General features: G+C 37.1%; 1 protein-coding gene across 9 annotated transcripts in view; it reads left to right on the forward strand.

Annotated features, from left to right (window-relative positions):
* TRERF1 (transcriptional regulating factor 1) overlaps nt 1-16,023 on the forward strand; it is a 321,009-nt gene that overhangs the window by 219,673 nt on the left and 85,313 nt on the right. For all 9 annotated transcript variants that reach the window (XM_031964844.1, XM_031964843.1, XM_031964842.1 and 6 more), the window contains exon 3: nt 15,022-15,131. The gene's annotated coding sequence lies outside the window, so the exon portion shown is untranslated. The remainder of the gene's footprint in view (nt 1-15,021; nt 15,132-16,023) is intronic.

The raw sequence follows: 16,023 nt of genomic DNA on the forward strand, positions 1-16,023 counted from the left end.
ACCTCCCCTAACTTTGCACATCTCATGTTTCTTGTGAGCTATTTTAATTCTGTTCTTATAGAGCACAAGATAACATGTTTTCTGATGAGAGCACCGCATGCTGGACATTTCTGTGCCAGAGTCTCCTATGACAATCAGTTTTAAATTTCTTAAAAGACCTTGTCTTGCTTTTTCTGACCACCTCGTGCTCTGTATTACCTGGCCACAGGTATTTGCCCTGTGTTAATTCTATAGTCTTTTTGGCAAGTGTACATTTGGCATTTGAACAATGTGGCCAGCAAATACATACCCAACTGGAATTGGGCAACTAGCTTTCTTCTCTTCTCCCACTCCCCTCCCACTAACCCTAAATCCAACTCTAATCCCAACCCCAACCCTAATTCTAACCCAAAATCAACTCTGGCTCTCATTGACTGATTACCAATAGTTCCCAAGCCAAGCCCCACTGGTTCATTGTTTGAGCCCTGGTTGGGTATGAATGAATGTAAATAGCAATTGTTTCTGTTTTGGCCAGAAACTTCGAGCTTCTTCCCCTTCCAGATTGATTGATTGACTGAATTACTTATTTTGATTAGGTAAAAGAGACCTTTCTCTAACCTCTTTGAAAGAGGAGATTCTTTGCCTCAGTTGCTACTTAGCCTTAATCTGTGAATGGATACAGCTTCATTGCATCCAGGGCCATCTCTAGTCATCCTGATCTATATCTGGCCACTGGACTCAGATGGCTGGGAGGGAGGGGGTAGAGGGAGAGAAGTGAGACAGGTGACCTTGTGCAGCCCTGCCTCCCTTCAATCCAATTCATTTGCATGTCACAGCATCACCTCCCTGATGTCATGGTTCTCTTTGAGACCGAAGGACAAATAAGAACAACCTTTTACCTAGTCTTAATCACTGATTGGACATTGCTGAGATCTGTTAAAGACCTTAGCTTAAAAAGACCAAGTTCTCCCACAGCATCCAGGACCATTTTCAGTCATCATCTCTATCTGGCCACTCCCTGATGTCATGGTCCTACAAAGGACAAACAACAAGCCATCATATCCAGTCAGTGATCTGAGGATCTCACTTTCTGAGGCTCTGTTTGCCATGCTTGTTTAAGAAGCTCCCAGTTGCCTATTGGATAAAATAAAAGTTCCTCTGATTTCTTATTTTTAAAAAGATCCTCACAAGTCTTTCTAGACATATTTTATAACGTTTTCCTTCATGAATTTTGTGTTCCTACTAAACTGTCAGTGAGTCAGCCAACAAGCATTTATTAAGTGCTGACTATGTGCCAGGCACTGTGCTATGCCCTGGGGATACATAGAAAGAGAAAAGTAGTTACAGCTTTCACCTGACTTCACAGCCAAAGGGTGAAGATAAAATGCAAATTGCCATGTACTAAATGGATAAATTGGGGATAATTAACAGCAAATTACTATATGTGGCATTCATTTCCCACCTTTGTACCTTTTTAGTGAAAGCACCCCCTGCCTGATTGTTCAGCTTCCTCACCATCACCTCTTGAAGTTTCTAGCTCTTCAGGGTCTAGCTCAATCTGCCTCCTTTCTTAAAACTTTCAACGTCTCTGCAGTATCCATCATACTTTGTTATTGTTCATTTGTTTTCAGTCATGTTCTACTGACCCTTAGTGGGGTTTCTTGGCAAAGATAATAGTGTGAGTTGTCATTTCCATCCCCATTAGTTTCCCTACTTGGCCAGTGCCACTTCACTGATTGACTAACCTAGTGTTCTAATTACTTAGTATTTTGTTTTGCATTTATATTTATTTGTCTGTTTATATATTCTTCCTCCCCACTCTCAAGAAAATAAGGTCCTTGAGGATAGGAATCATTTTATTTTTGTCTTTATGTCTCCTGTTCACTAATGTTCTTCACAGTACATGGAAGACAGTAGGCACTTAATAAATGCATGATGAAAAGGATCTGGGACTGCCTGTATTCGACTTGCATTTTTTACATTAGGACATCATCCTTGTAGGCATAGTCTAATTTTCCATCTAAAGTAAAGAGAATCAGTAGTACCAATAATATAAGACAGGTTTTGTTTTTGTGTTTTGTTTGCAAATCATCACCCTTGTTTGACTTTGGCTTATGTTTAATGTTTCCTCCCCCCCCCCTTTTTTAATGTTTCCTTTTCTCCCAACAGATTCTTTGGGGTTTTTTTTTTTTTTTGTTCCTCCTATTAAAAATCACTTTTCATTCCTCTGGGTTAGCAGCTAGATTATGGGGAAGCAGTCCCCATGAGTTGAAGGGATGAAAAAGGGAGGAGTCATTGTGGGAATAAAAAATATCTTGAAGTCTGTCTCCACACAGGGAACCCATAGTCTAGGGATGGAGGGGAATGAAGACTATTACTGCTTCTCTCATTTGGAGAATTTAGATAATCTCCCTGTGGGGAGTCACACATGAATGGTTGCTACTTAGGACCTTTCTTCATAGTAGTTGGTGTATCAGCATTCTCTTCCTTGCTATAAAATGAAGGGCATTATCCAAAAGTTTATTCTGTCGTGTTTGACCCTTTGTGACCCCATTTGGAGTTTTCTTGGCAAAGATACTAAAGTGGTTTGTCATTTCCTTCTGCAGTTTATTTTATAGAAGAGGAAACTGGGACAAACAGGATTAAGTGACTAGCTGGAGACACCCCGCTAATAAATGTTTGAAGCCAGATTTGAACTCAGAAAGATGAGTTTTCCTGATTCCAAGCCCAGCACTCTGTCCACTGTGCCACATTTTTCCTTCAACATAGCCAAAATACAGCTTCCTAAAGAAGGAGAGTATCTACCTGAAATTCTCCCATTACAATTTCAATCCTTTGGGCCATAGGCAAATGGGTCTTTAAGAACTCTTTGTTTAGCAAATGCAACACTGGGTAGTATAATGATTCTGGAGCTGCAGTCAAAAGACTGGTTCAATTTATGGATAAGGTACTTATTTTCCAACTCTAAGTCTCAGTTTTTTTCCTCTGTAAAATGAAAAGTTGAATTTGAAAAGCTCTAAAGTAATTTCTGACTCTTAAAATCTTTCTTTTGATCCTACATATTTCTGGGAAGGGGCTTTACTATAGCCTCTTATCAGATGCTTTAACTGGAATTAAATAAACTTCAATTCAGCCAACATTTACTAGGTGTCTACTCTGCATACACCATACTAAGACTGGGGATACAAGGATAAACAAGAAACTATCACCACCCTTATAAATCCTGAATCCACACAGATGGGATGCATGAAAACAAGGGATAAGATTGCAGAGTCAAAGAGGGTTGATGAATAGGTGCCAAAACTCAAGCTTGCCCCAAGTTTTGTGGAATTGTAGTAGTTAAAGACAGAATAGCAAGCAATAAAGCATGTTCTTAGGTGCTTGTCATTTGGAGAAAAATGAAATGAGTTACATTTTCCTCCCCTGCTTCTGGCTTTTTGTTCTCTCTAACATGAATAATATGAATACTTGAGCATCTTCAAATTGGTTTTTTTTTTATTAGACCAACTCTTGACTTCACATCTTATTCAAAATTTGATACATTTTGCTTTGGATTTATTCAGGAAACTCCTTGAAAAAATGTAAGATCAAAGTATTCCTTCCTTTTTTAGAAAAATTCATCCTTAAATCTTTTATTGTTGTTCCTTTATATCATTATTCATTATCATTTATATCATTATCATACTTATAATTACCACTCTCTACTCCAATTACCAGCCTCCAACCAATAGAACACTTTCTTGTAAGAAAGAATTAGTCAAGCAAAATGAAATCATTGCAATGACCATTACTAAGAATGTGTGTCACATTTTATACCTGTAATTCATCACCCCTCTGTGGAGAGGTATGAGACAAGTTTCACCTAAGTCCTTAAAATCACGATAAAACCTCAGATTTTCAAATGTTCTTAATATTGAACATTAGTATTTGTCTTTGTGTGTCAAAGGTGAAATTCTCTTTCAGCTATCTGTAGTACTTCTTTTAGAGTATCATTGGTCATGTATGTAAAACACATCACAAACTTTAAAGTTATTTTTTTAGTAATAGTTTTTTATAGATCTATTTTGATTTCCTGAGGGAGGAAAAAGTTTAAGGTTGAAGAAGAATGCTTCCTGAAGAGATGATAGATCCATTGACTTTAGAGTTGGATACTACCTCAGAAATCATCATTGCTTAAACCCCTCATTTGACATATAGGGGAACTGATGCTTATAGATGTTTAATGATTTACCCAAATCCAAATCACCAGTAAATGATAGCTCTTGGTTATAAACTAAAGGACCACTTGTTTAATATCTAAAGCTTTTCCATCCTCTCCATCATGCTTCTATAGGAATAAAGTCACAGCCCTGTAAGAATCTCATCATGAACACCAAAAGCTTACCAACTGACTTTACAATTTATATTTTATTTTTATTTTTATCAGTTTTTTTTTTTTTGCATACCACAGAGACCTACAAAGATATTACAAAGGAGGGAGATTTCCAGTGGCGTGCTCCAGAGATCTCCTTTGCTTTGTACTTTTCAACATTTTTCTCAATTGCTTAGATGAAAATGTAAAACCTGTACCTATCAGATTCATGAATAGCATGAAGCTAAGAAGAATAGTTTACATATTGAAGACAGACTCTAAATCCAGAAAGTTCTCAAGAAGCTATAATGGTTGACCAAATCTAATACAATTAAATTTAAGAGAAAAAAATGTATAAAACCTTACCCGTGAGTTCAAAATGTCAACTGCATAAATATTTAATGAGAATGTGAGTAGGCAACAGTTAAGATGAATAAAAAAAGACCTGAGGGTTTCAGCGAACTGAATGTTCAATATGAGTTAAAGTGGGATATTGCAGCCCCCAAAATTAGCACCTTTGGCTATATTCATAGATGCATATTTGTGAAAGATTATCTCAAGGTACTTGCTCTGGTTAGACTACATTTGGAATATCTTGTATGCTGCTCAATGAGGAAAAGACACTGGCATATTAGAGCATATTCTTATGATAGCTACCAGAATGGTTATTGGAAACCTTGTGTTTTTAAAGTGTCAGCTGAAAGAACTGGAAATGTTTCACCAAATCAAGATTTGGGTGGTAAGTAACATGTGACAAAGGAATTAGATTTGCTTTGTTTTGATTAAGTGGAATTAGAAGCAATAAATTAAAACTTTTTAACATTGAGATCTGTCCAAAAGAGGAAGTATACTTCCTTGACAAGTATAGTAGATTACCCATCCCTGGAATCAAAGGGGAGGTGTTCAAGAAAGACTAGATGATCCTTTTTCAGATAAGAAAACAAATCACTGTTACCCTCTTCCAACTTTTGGGAATCTTTTATGCTAGATTCCATTACTTTAGACAGACAACAAATTTAAAAGGACTACAATAGCATTCCGCAGCTTAGTCATGGGGAAAAGATGTCTGCATATCTTTGTGTAGATGTGATGATGGGCTCTTCATTCTTCTAATCATGGTGAATCTGAAACCATCTGTTACACTTGGATCCATGAAATAATTTCCTCCTCCCACCCCCAATCTTTCACTTTGTTGGTGTCATGAGGATTCATTTAATTTAACATAAATTTGTCAAGTGTCCATATATCTGAGACGTTATACTAAGTTCTGGGAATAATTAGTATAAAAAAGGACACAAATCCTGTCCTTGAAGATATTACCTTTTATTTGGGAGTGATAAGGTGATTATGAAAATAACTACAGTATTAGTTAGAAATGTTCCTGTGATAAAATTTGTAAGCAGAACTGTAACTAGGGTTGGATAATTGAGTCTTTGTCTCCAGGGTGTCAAATCCTTAAGCAGCTTAGAAAAAATTGAGTTTAACATTTAGTTAGTCAGAATAACCTCTCTCAGCCCCAGGTGAATTGAGGACATATTTAGTCCTGCTTGCCTTAGTATTGATATTTCTTATTTGCTACATGGGAAAAATCAATTAGAGTAGCCTGAAAGATCTGAATTACTGGTTGTGGAAATCAAGAAAGATCTGGAAAATTTACCTAAACCGTCCTAGCCAGAGAAAAATTAAAACCTAATTTTGAAGAAGATTCCCGACTCCCTTTAAAGCACCCACTTCACTATGCAGAAACTCTTCCAGATGTCCAAATCTTTTCTTTCTTTTCTGACTTCAGGGTATATAGACAACAGCTGGTTTCCATCCATGCTCCCTCAAAAAATTCTTGGCAAAATTGAATTAAATATTCTCCTCTTATCCTTCATTTCTTCACTGACATTTTAGGGGAAAGACGGCATGATCAAAGAGATGTTATTTTTCTTCCCCGTGCCCTTTGTTAGTAACCCAACATAACTCAAAACTGCCTCTGCCACTTAATGATTTTTCCAAGTCACATTACAAGGATTTTCCCCCAGTATGAATGAACAGTCAGTGTTCTAAAAGTTACAGGTCTTTTTTTGGGGGGAGGGGAAGAGGGAGGAAGGGAATTTCTCTTTTTCTGTATAAGTAACTATACAAATACTGGTAGCTCATAAAGTTGGCCTGGGACAATAAGATGCTTTTGAAAGACACAATGTATTTAGACTCAGAGGACCTAGATTAAAATCCAGACTATTTTATCTATGTGGCCAGAAAGTTCTTTAATTGCTCTGGGCCCCATTTCTTCTTCTGTAACTGGAAGATAGGGGAGGCAGGATTGTGGATTTTTTCATTCATTATATTTGCATCCACAGTTCCTGGCGCATAGTAGGCATTTAATACATTTTAAATAATTGGTTGATAAATAGCCTGTAAGATTCCTTTCTAGCTCTTGTTATGAATCATCTGTTACGGTAGATGGGGCAATTAGATGGATAAAACAATAAACTTGGAGTCAGGACAATATGAGTTCCAGTCTTGCCCCTTTACCAGTAATGTGACCCTCAGCAAGTCACTTAACATCATTCTCTGCCTCAGTTTCTTCATCTGTAAAATGAGAGATAGCTCCTATGTATGAGAATCCAATGAGATGTTTTATATAAAGTGTTTGTAAACCTTACCTTAAAGCATTATATAAATAACAATTGTTACTATTCATTTAGAGAGAAGATAATAGACTGAAAACTGCTTGGAATCTCCAGAGGTTTTCTGGTCCAATTCTACAATTTAGAAATGAAGAAACTGACTTCTACACTTTTCTAAGACGGTACTGATAATAAGAGGCACAACCCTAAGAAATGGATGATGATCATTTCATTCGCCCCCTTCAAAATCACTTTAATATGAAAGGTTATATTCTCTCTGTGATAGAAAACCATTCTAGTGTGAAGACTTGCTGAACCCTTTTCAGGTCTACTCATCCATTTTTGGTGTCTACCTGGCATTCAGTTCTTACCTATGGCTCTTAAGCTACAGCATGCAGTGACCACAGTCTGGTCCACACACAAAACCAGGTTAAGGTTAACCGATAGGCCTCAAACCCATTGATGAGTTGGGGCTATCTCCTCCAAGCATATGGGGAATTCACCTCAGAATGAATAGATATGAAGAATTTGTTACAGTGATTCTGAAAGTAGCTGAAATAGGTGTTGTGGAATACTTAGAGCTTGGTGAATGGGCCGAGATCATCCCCTCTATCCTGGGCCATCTCCAGTTTTGATTTTTGTCTTTCCATTGGCCTTCAATGATTTTGGGAGAGAGAGCAAGGATGATTGCTTTGCCCAACTCAGTCATGTAGGAGTTAAGACATCATCCTGTGATGTCATTGGTCCTCTTAGAAAATGAAAGATTCACATCCATGAAATATAGTTCTTTGATATATTCAGGTATAGTACTACCTGAATTTTATTGCTGTCTTTTATTTTTATTTAATAGCTATTTCTAGGTATCTTCCTCTGCCATGAAAAAGAAAAATATAGTTAAGTAAAGCCCATTTTCCTGTGCCCAGGTCTGAAAATGTCTGTACTTTCTACATTGAAAGAATAATATTCCTTCTTGTCTCCCTACAAAAGATCAGTTATTATAGTGATTTAGTATATACAGTGTTTCATTTTAGTGTTGTGTTCATTTCCATTTATTCTAGTTCTTGTGACTCATTTTCTTAGTTCTTACTGCCCTCTACATCAATTCATACAAGTTGAAAAGTTATTTGGCGTGTTTACTAAGATTATTATTATTTTTTTTTTTTTTGGTGAGCAGTCTCTGAACATGATGGTTGAGGAATATGTTGGATATGAGGGAAGATAGCCTACCTGGATATAAGACTTTGTTGTAGAGAGTTCATAAAGTGAATAAACTATGTGAGTGAGATTTTATGGCACAATAAAAATTCCCTGATTAAAGGGAAAGACCAGTTTAAAGAGAAAGTTGGTATGCAGAAACTGATAAATGGTGGAGAGTATTTGGACTGGTTCCCTAAAACAGACCTTGGTTTCAGTCCTGACCATGCCATTGACTAATTGTTATCTTGGGCAAATTGCTTCATCTCTCTAAGCCTCAATTTCTTCATCTATAAAATGAAGGATGTCATAGGATCATTGATTTTGAGCCAGAAGATATATTCAAAACATCATTTATGAAATTTCAAAACTTAAAAAAGCCCCAAACAACAAATGTTAAATATTTTTAACATATAGTTGGGGAATAAAATATTATTTAAAAAAATAACTAAAAGGCAAAAGGAAAAAAAGATCATAGAAGGAATTGCAGGACTTTTGCATCTATAGGGGGATTTGAGCTGGAAAGGAAGTACCCAAGTTCATAATCTTGACATTATCCTCATTTCCTCAGTCTGCCTCACTTTAAATATCTAGTCACTTACCATTTTTACCATAATATCTCTCCTATATGTTCTCTTTTCTTCCCTTACCTTAGTTCAAAAGGTGAACTTAGCTCCTTTCTCTTCTGTTCTCACACCATTTTTATGGAATACTCGTTGGTCTCTCTGCCTCAAGTTCTTCCCTAGTCCCATTTAGCCTCCACATGACTGCCAAACTGATTTTCCTGAGTCTAGGGTCTAATAATATCACTTCCCTCCTCAATAAATTCCCATGGCTCCTTATTGCTTCCATAATAAAATAAAAACTCCTACACATAGTTTTTAAAGACCATAACAATCTGGCCCACCCCCAATCCAGAATGACTACAAATTCCTAATTAATGAAATGGATGGATATAAAGAAAAAAACGTTCATTGTGGGATTGAGATATGAATATTAGTTCTTCCAGTTACTAGTTGTGTGGCCTTGCACTAGGGTTTTTCTTCTGGGCCTATCTATTTCTTACATAAACTCTGCATAACCCTACCCACCTCTTACCAATCCCTTATGGGGTTTTATGTATCTGATCAGATGATGTATGAAGAGTATCTTATTTGTAAAATACTATATAAATACAAATTGAGATTATGATTAATAATCTTGTCATTATGAGTAACGAAGTTGTCCTGTATTTTGCAACTGCTTTTGTCTTGTCAGGTTTGGGTGGAGGGATTGTGGGGGTAGGGGAAAGAGGACAAAACTTAATAAGGGCCTACTGTGTGTAGGCCCTTTGCAAATATCTCATTTGATCCTCACTGTGAGGTAGCTGCTATTATAATCCCCATCTTGCAGCTGAGAAAACTGGAACAGAAAACAATTAACAGACTTGTGCAGGGTCACAGAGATAATTAAATATTGGAGGCTAGATTTGAACTCAAGTCTACTTGACATTGAGCTCAGCACTCTACCCACTATGCCATTAGTAATGACCTTAGGAAAAAATATTTCCTTCCATAGGACCTTAGTTTCCTCATTTCTAACCTCAGGGAGTAATTCATTCATTCGGTCAATAAGCATTTATTATAGATGACCTATTTTAATTTTGTAAGTGATCATTCTTATAGTGAAAGAAACTGAATCCCTCTGAAAGGAAATGGCAGAGGAAGGATTTGAACTCTTGGAACAGATCCAGCGCTTTTGCCATAAACTAAACTAAGTTCCCATCTATTCCTGACATTTTGAATCCTCCGTGCCCCTCAGTGTCTCCTTCCCTTAGGGCAACCTCATCAAGATTGGAATGGCACATCTCTTTAGTCTTGTTGGCAAGTACTAACTGGCATGTCTACATTTATATAGCATAGCTTCCAGAAAAGCAAGGTGTCTTAGCAACAGTATTCAAGTGCTGGGAGAGGAATAATAGGAAGATTCAGGGGGAGAACTCTCCCCTGGGGAGATCCTGGGAGCTTTTAAGGAGAAGGAAGCCTTCCTTGCTCACCAATCCCAGCCACAATGGTATCTATGACAGGAATATTGTCCAGGTCCTTAGCAGGTTCAATTTAGTTGAACAAACATTAAGAGCCTACTCTGTGCCTGCTACTGTATTAAAGGCATGGAACATAAATATAATCCCTGCCCTCAAGGAATTTGCTTTCTATTGAGGACATGGATGCAGATAAATGCATAGGAATTTCATGAGTGATGGGGGAGTGGCTCTGGCTAGGAGCTCTTTATATCCTTTGGACAGGGAGGAAAATCATGGAGACAGAACAATTGGTTATCTTCATCCCAAGCCTGGGATTTCTCATAAGACTAGCAGTTCTCTGTACTGGTTTCTCAGTTGCCCCCAAATTTCTCGTTTCCCATTTCCCCTTTAAAAAATAATCGTCCCTAATCCTAGCTGTGCCAGTTTTTTCTTCATAGTAGCCAGCATGGGAGGAATACTTAGCACCTCATTTTGTTCTGGGGCTTCCTGTCTCATTCACCCCGCTGTTCATATCTTGTTTCTTCTCCATCCCCTTATTCTGCCCCTACTTCTCTTTTTAGTAGGAAGGAAGAGGTTTTCATTTTACTGGCCAGGCAGTTGGGGAAAACTTCTGGATTCAGATTTTAGAATCATAGTTTATAGAACTTAATCCCTTCTCTATAACCCCAAGTATAGGGGGAAATACTTTTTATTTATTTATTTATTTATGCTACTTGAGCATCTTTATAGAGCACTTTTATGTAGTCTTACAAAAGCACCTTGCATAAATTGTTTGGGAGAGGTATTATTAACCCCGTTTTGCAGATGAAGAAACTGAGTGTCAAAATGATTTCTGGCTTGTTTTGGTTCAACTATCTGATATATCTGAAGAGGCATTTGAATTTGTGTCCTCCTGATCTCAAGTGCATAATTTGATCCACTGTGCTTGTTAATCCTTGTAATGTCTCCATGCCAATGGGTATGGTCCCAGTCAAACTGAGCTTACGAGGTCTCCCATTGCATCTTGCCATATCTCTATCTGACCACTGGTCCCAGATGGTTCTGGAGGGGAAAGTGAGGCAGGTGACCTTGCTCAGCCAGTTCACTTTCCTGTCATGGCATCCCCTTCCTGATGGTGCTCTTTGAGAACAAAGGACAAACAACAACCCAGACAAAACTGTTACATGGGATCAAGGAGAGGAAAAAATTGTAATGGGGGGAGGGGGGAGATAAGGACATTGACTTTGTAAAATGTATATTAGAACTCAGGTAACCTTAGAAGCCGCCTAGTTCATCCCTTCATAACTGAAGCCCCAGAGAGAGCTATGCAGATGATAATTATGAAGGGATGCAATTTGAACTTGGGTCCTCTTAATTCTTTCTATACCAGTACCATAGTACCTTCCTAGAAAAACAACTTTTTTAGAGTATGCATCCTTGGTGCCGCTTAAACAATTACCTTTCTCTTCTGGACCTCAGTTTTCTTTGTCAGATAAGGGACTTGGATAAATTGTTTTTGAGGATCTCTTCCCTCTCAGACAAATGATGATTCTCTTTGCTAGAACGTATCAATAGCTTGAGATCTGAAGGGATCATTTCTCCCAACTGTCAATACTACCTTCTAACCTGAATCTCTATGAGTAGTTTTTGTTGTTGTTGTTCACTGTTTCCTACCTACTTCCATTCAGTACTTCAACTTAATTTGGGTTGATTTCCAGTTACTGTATTGACTTATTTGTACATAAACAGTTACTCCCCTCAAATCTCATCTTAGCCAACATTTCAGCATTAATGACATACAATCTTTGCAATGTTACAGACAACAGGCTTCAAAAACATTCTGTTGCTATAGAAATGTTTATGATATGCTTATCTCTAGGACTCCATAAGAGACAAACTCTCAAATTATAGATGATTTAGAGTTTACATGGAAGTGTGTGTGTGTGAGTGTGTTTTGAGAGTGGTTGGCATTTGCATTTAAAAATGCCTGAACCTTTGAAGAAGGAAGTTTTATTTCTGCAGTTATCTCTAAAAGTTTAAAATAGGAACTACTTAAAAGCTAACAGCTTTGTAAAGAGAGCTTTTTCTTTTAAACATTCAAATGAGTGAAAATGACTTCTAATGTTTCCCTCAAGTATTAATACAGAAGGAATTTAAAGACTTTTTGAAGTCATCTGTCACAGTTTCTTAATCTAAAAAAAAAATCATGTTTGTAGTATTAACAGTAGATATTAACAGCAGAAAGACCCTTGACATTTTGAGTGCCCAGATCCTACGTGTTTATCTCAGTTCATTTTGATGGGTGGATCATGATTTTTATTTATATATATATATATATATGCTTCAGATGGCACTTTGGATGGTGTTGCTACACTAGAAGGAGTCAGATCAGGGTCATTTGTTCAGGTCAGTCAGTGAGCACCTATTAAGCTCTTACTGTGTATTGTGCGCTATGTCAAACACTATGTATGTTAAGGCCCCCCAAAAAAGTCCCATGGAGAGTACATTCTAATGAGGAGATAAGTGGTAAATAATAAAGCCAATGGAATTCTGGTATTCTCAGAAGTGAAGGCACTAGCAGTGGGGGTGGGGCGGAGATTGGGCATGGATCAGAAAGGGCTTTCTAAAGGTGAGCTTTGACCTGAATCTTGAAGGAAGCCAGATAAACTGGGAAGCAGAGGGTTCCAGGTACGGTGACAGTGCAAAGGCATGGATATGGGTGTTGTGTTTGATCAACAGCAAGTAAGCCAGTTTAACTGAATCTAGAGTATGGGGAGTGAAGTAAAGATAGGAGGAGATCATATCGTGAAGAGTTTTTCACGCTCCACCAAAGCAGTTTATATTTGATCCTGGATGTAATAGGGAGTTCATTGAGCCAAGGGAATGACGGGGTTCAAACTTAAGCTTTAGAAAAAGCTTCTTGACAGCTGAGTAGAAAATGAATTGGAACAGGGAAGACAGTTTGAAAGATATTTCAGGAGATGATGAGGGCCTAAATTCAGGTGATGGCTGTGTTTGCAGAGAGAAGAGGATGTATACTAACTATTGTAAAGGTAGAAGTGAAATGATTTGGCTACAAATAAATATGTAGACTGAATGAGAAGTTGAGGATGACTTACCATTGGGGACCTGGGTAATTGGGAAGAGGATAGTGCCCTTAAAATTAATAAGGAAGATGGGAGAGATAATGAAGTCTGCTTTGGACATGTTGAGTTTGATATGTCTATGGGACATTCTGTTTGAGAGGCAGTTGGTGACAGATCTGGGAATCATCTATCTACATAAAGATGATAATTGCCTAGCTGAAGAGATAACTGAGTATAGAACACCTAGAAGAAGGGCTCAGCCTTTACCTGTAGAGGACTTTAGTGCAAAGTAGGTTGAGAAGATGTGGTCAAACAGATAGGAGAACTGGAAGAGGGAGTAGTTTCAAGAAAATGTTGAGGGGAGAAAGGATGACAGAAGAGAAGGTGATCCATAGTGTTTAGTGCTTCCAAGAGATCAAGATGGTTGAGACTTGAGAAAAGGCCATGAAATTGGTCCCTTAAGATCACTGATAACTTTGGAATGGGCAATTTCATTTTAAATGGGGGGAGGGGAGGGTCAGAAGCCTGATTATAGAAGGATTAGTAGAAGAAAGAGTACTGATAGTCTCCTAAAATGTGATGGAAGACTGGCATGTGTGGGTGCCCCTTCTCAGATCACCCAAAGTCTTGCTTCCCAGGAATCCTGTCTTCACACCATTCTTGTGCTCCAACTCTGAAATTTTAGAATATTGCCTTACTAAATTTTCATAGTTCATTTTTGGTAGAAAGGAAAATTCTTGGAAAAACATGAATTGGCCTTTGTCTCCAACCAATAATATAAATCAAACCTGAGTTCATATCATACATCACTTAACCAATGATATGACCCAGGCCAATTTGTATAACCTCTCTGTACTTTAGTTTCTTTATCTGCAAAAATGGGGAAGAGGGAGTGATTGTTCTCAAAAGACCGTAATGCTCTTTCCAACTGTAAATCTATGAATCTATGAGTTGTAGAGGGAATAAGTACTATAGAAAGTGAAAAGGTATGTGCCCCAATTTACATGATGAGTAAGTTGGTGATGGGAAGCTTTATGGAAGGAGATTCTTAAAGCATGACCTTGATAATGACTGTGATTTTCATAGGCAGAGTGAAAAAGACTGCCTCATATTTGGAAAATAATAATCTGAATCGAATTCAGTTTGTTCAACAACAGTGGGTAAACTAAGCTGATTGAAGTAGAAGAATATATATAAGGGAATCATGGGAGGATAAGAGTTAGGAAAATAAGATAAAATTTCCCTGTGATCCTCATTCTATATAATATCATCCAAAAAATGCTGCTGCTATTTATTTTTAGTTTAAATCATATCTTTCTGATAAGTGAGGGAGAGGGGAGGTTATGGAATTAAGGCCTATTAGGATGATTCAGTGATCAATAACTTCATAAGGAAATTATTTTCTTTGTGACACCCTCAAAATCTCATTAATCATGTGATCAGTGCACAATAAATATTTCATGATTTTTTAAAAAAAATATGTAGTGATGATAACTGATAAGAGAGGAAATGTTATCCTGAGTTAGTTCTGTTTAATTCTATATCTAGTAGAATATCTTAGACAAAATAGATAATCTCAATTTTCAAAATGAATTAGGGAAAGGAAAGGAGAATAAGCATTTATATATGGCTTACCATGTGTCAGGCACTATGCTAAGTATTTTATACAAATATTGTCTCATTTATATGATGATACATCCTACATGTATCCTCATTTGATCCTCATAGCAATTCTGGAATGAAGATGCTTTTATTAGATGATGAGAAGTAACCCTTTTTTCCTTTCTCTTCCAGCCATACCAGGCTCTTTCCCCCACCCTGTGAGCAGCATGCAAACAGCATGACGGGCCATAGAAGTGACCAGAGCCAAAAACTTTACTCAGCCAATTGCTGCCAAGGTCACGGTGAGGTTCATTTTCTTTTCTGGGAAAATTTACTAATTTTAATTTTTTAAAAAGTTAAATAAAAAATTATGTAAAGTCTCCTTGTCTCATTATGGGCCAGAAAAATATGTCTTACTTAACCTAGTAGCTGTAATTTAGACATACAATTCAGTGTGGTTAATTTTGTACATTTTCAGCTTCAGGAAGTTGAGATGGCATCATAGTTTTGGTATTGGACTAGATAGGAGTCAGTAACCTTGGATTCTATTATGTGGTCATGTGACCTTGGGCATTTACTTTTCTTCTCCTATAAAATGAAGGGATTCCCTTCTAGGTCTAACATTACATGAATCATCAGGGTTAATGGAGTGGAGCAGAAAGTGTGGACAATGGTGGACTAGAAAGGAATTTAAGAATTGTTCCTTTTCACTTCTGTTCACTATTAGATTAATAGATTGTACACAGATAATTGTCTCTTTGCCATTCTACTAATCAAAACTTTCAGGAGAAAAGGTTCTTGGTCCCTCTTGGTAACCACTGAAAATGAAGTACAAATTGATTTGTGTTTCATTTATATGATTACTATAGTTGTTAAAAATTTTTTCCCAAATTTTTACATTCAAGGGTTTTGATAAAGGCCTCATTTCTAAAGTATATAGAGAATTGACTCAAATTTATAAGAATTCAAGCCATTCTCCAATTGATAAATGGTCAAAGAATATGAACAAACAATTTTCAGATGAAGAAATTAAATCCGTTTCTATTCATATGAAAAGGTGCTCTAAATCACTGTTGATCAGAGAAATGCAAATTAAAATAATTCTACACACCTCTCATGTTGATTAAGATGACAGGAAAAGATAATGATGAATGATGGAAGGGGGGGAAAACTGGGACACTGGTGCATTGTTGG

The sequence above is a fragment of the Sarcophilus harrisii genome, chromosome 4 (genome assembly GCF_902635505.1).
Source record: "Sarcophilus harrisii chromosome 4, mSarHar1.11, whole genome shotgun sequence".
NCBI classification, from domain to species: Eukaryota; Metazoa; Chordata; class Mammalia; order Dasyuromorphia; family Dasyuridae; genus Sarcophilus; species Sarcophilus harrisii.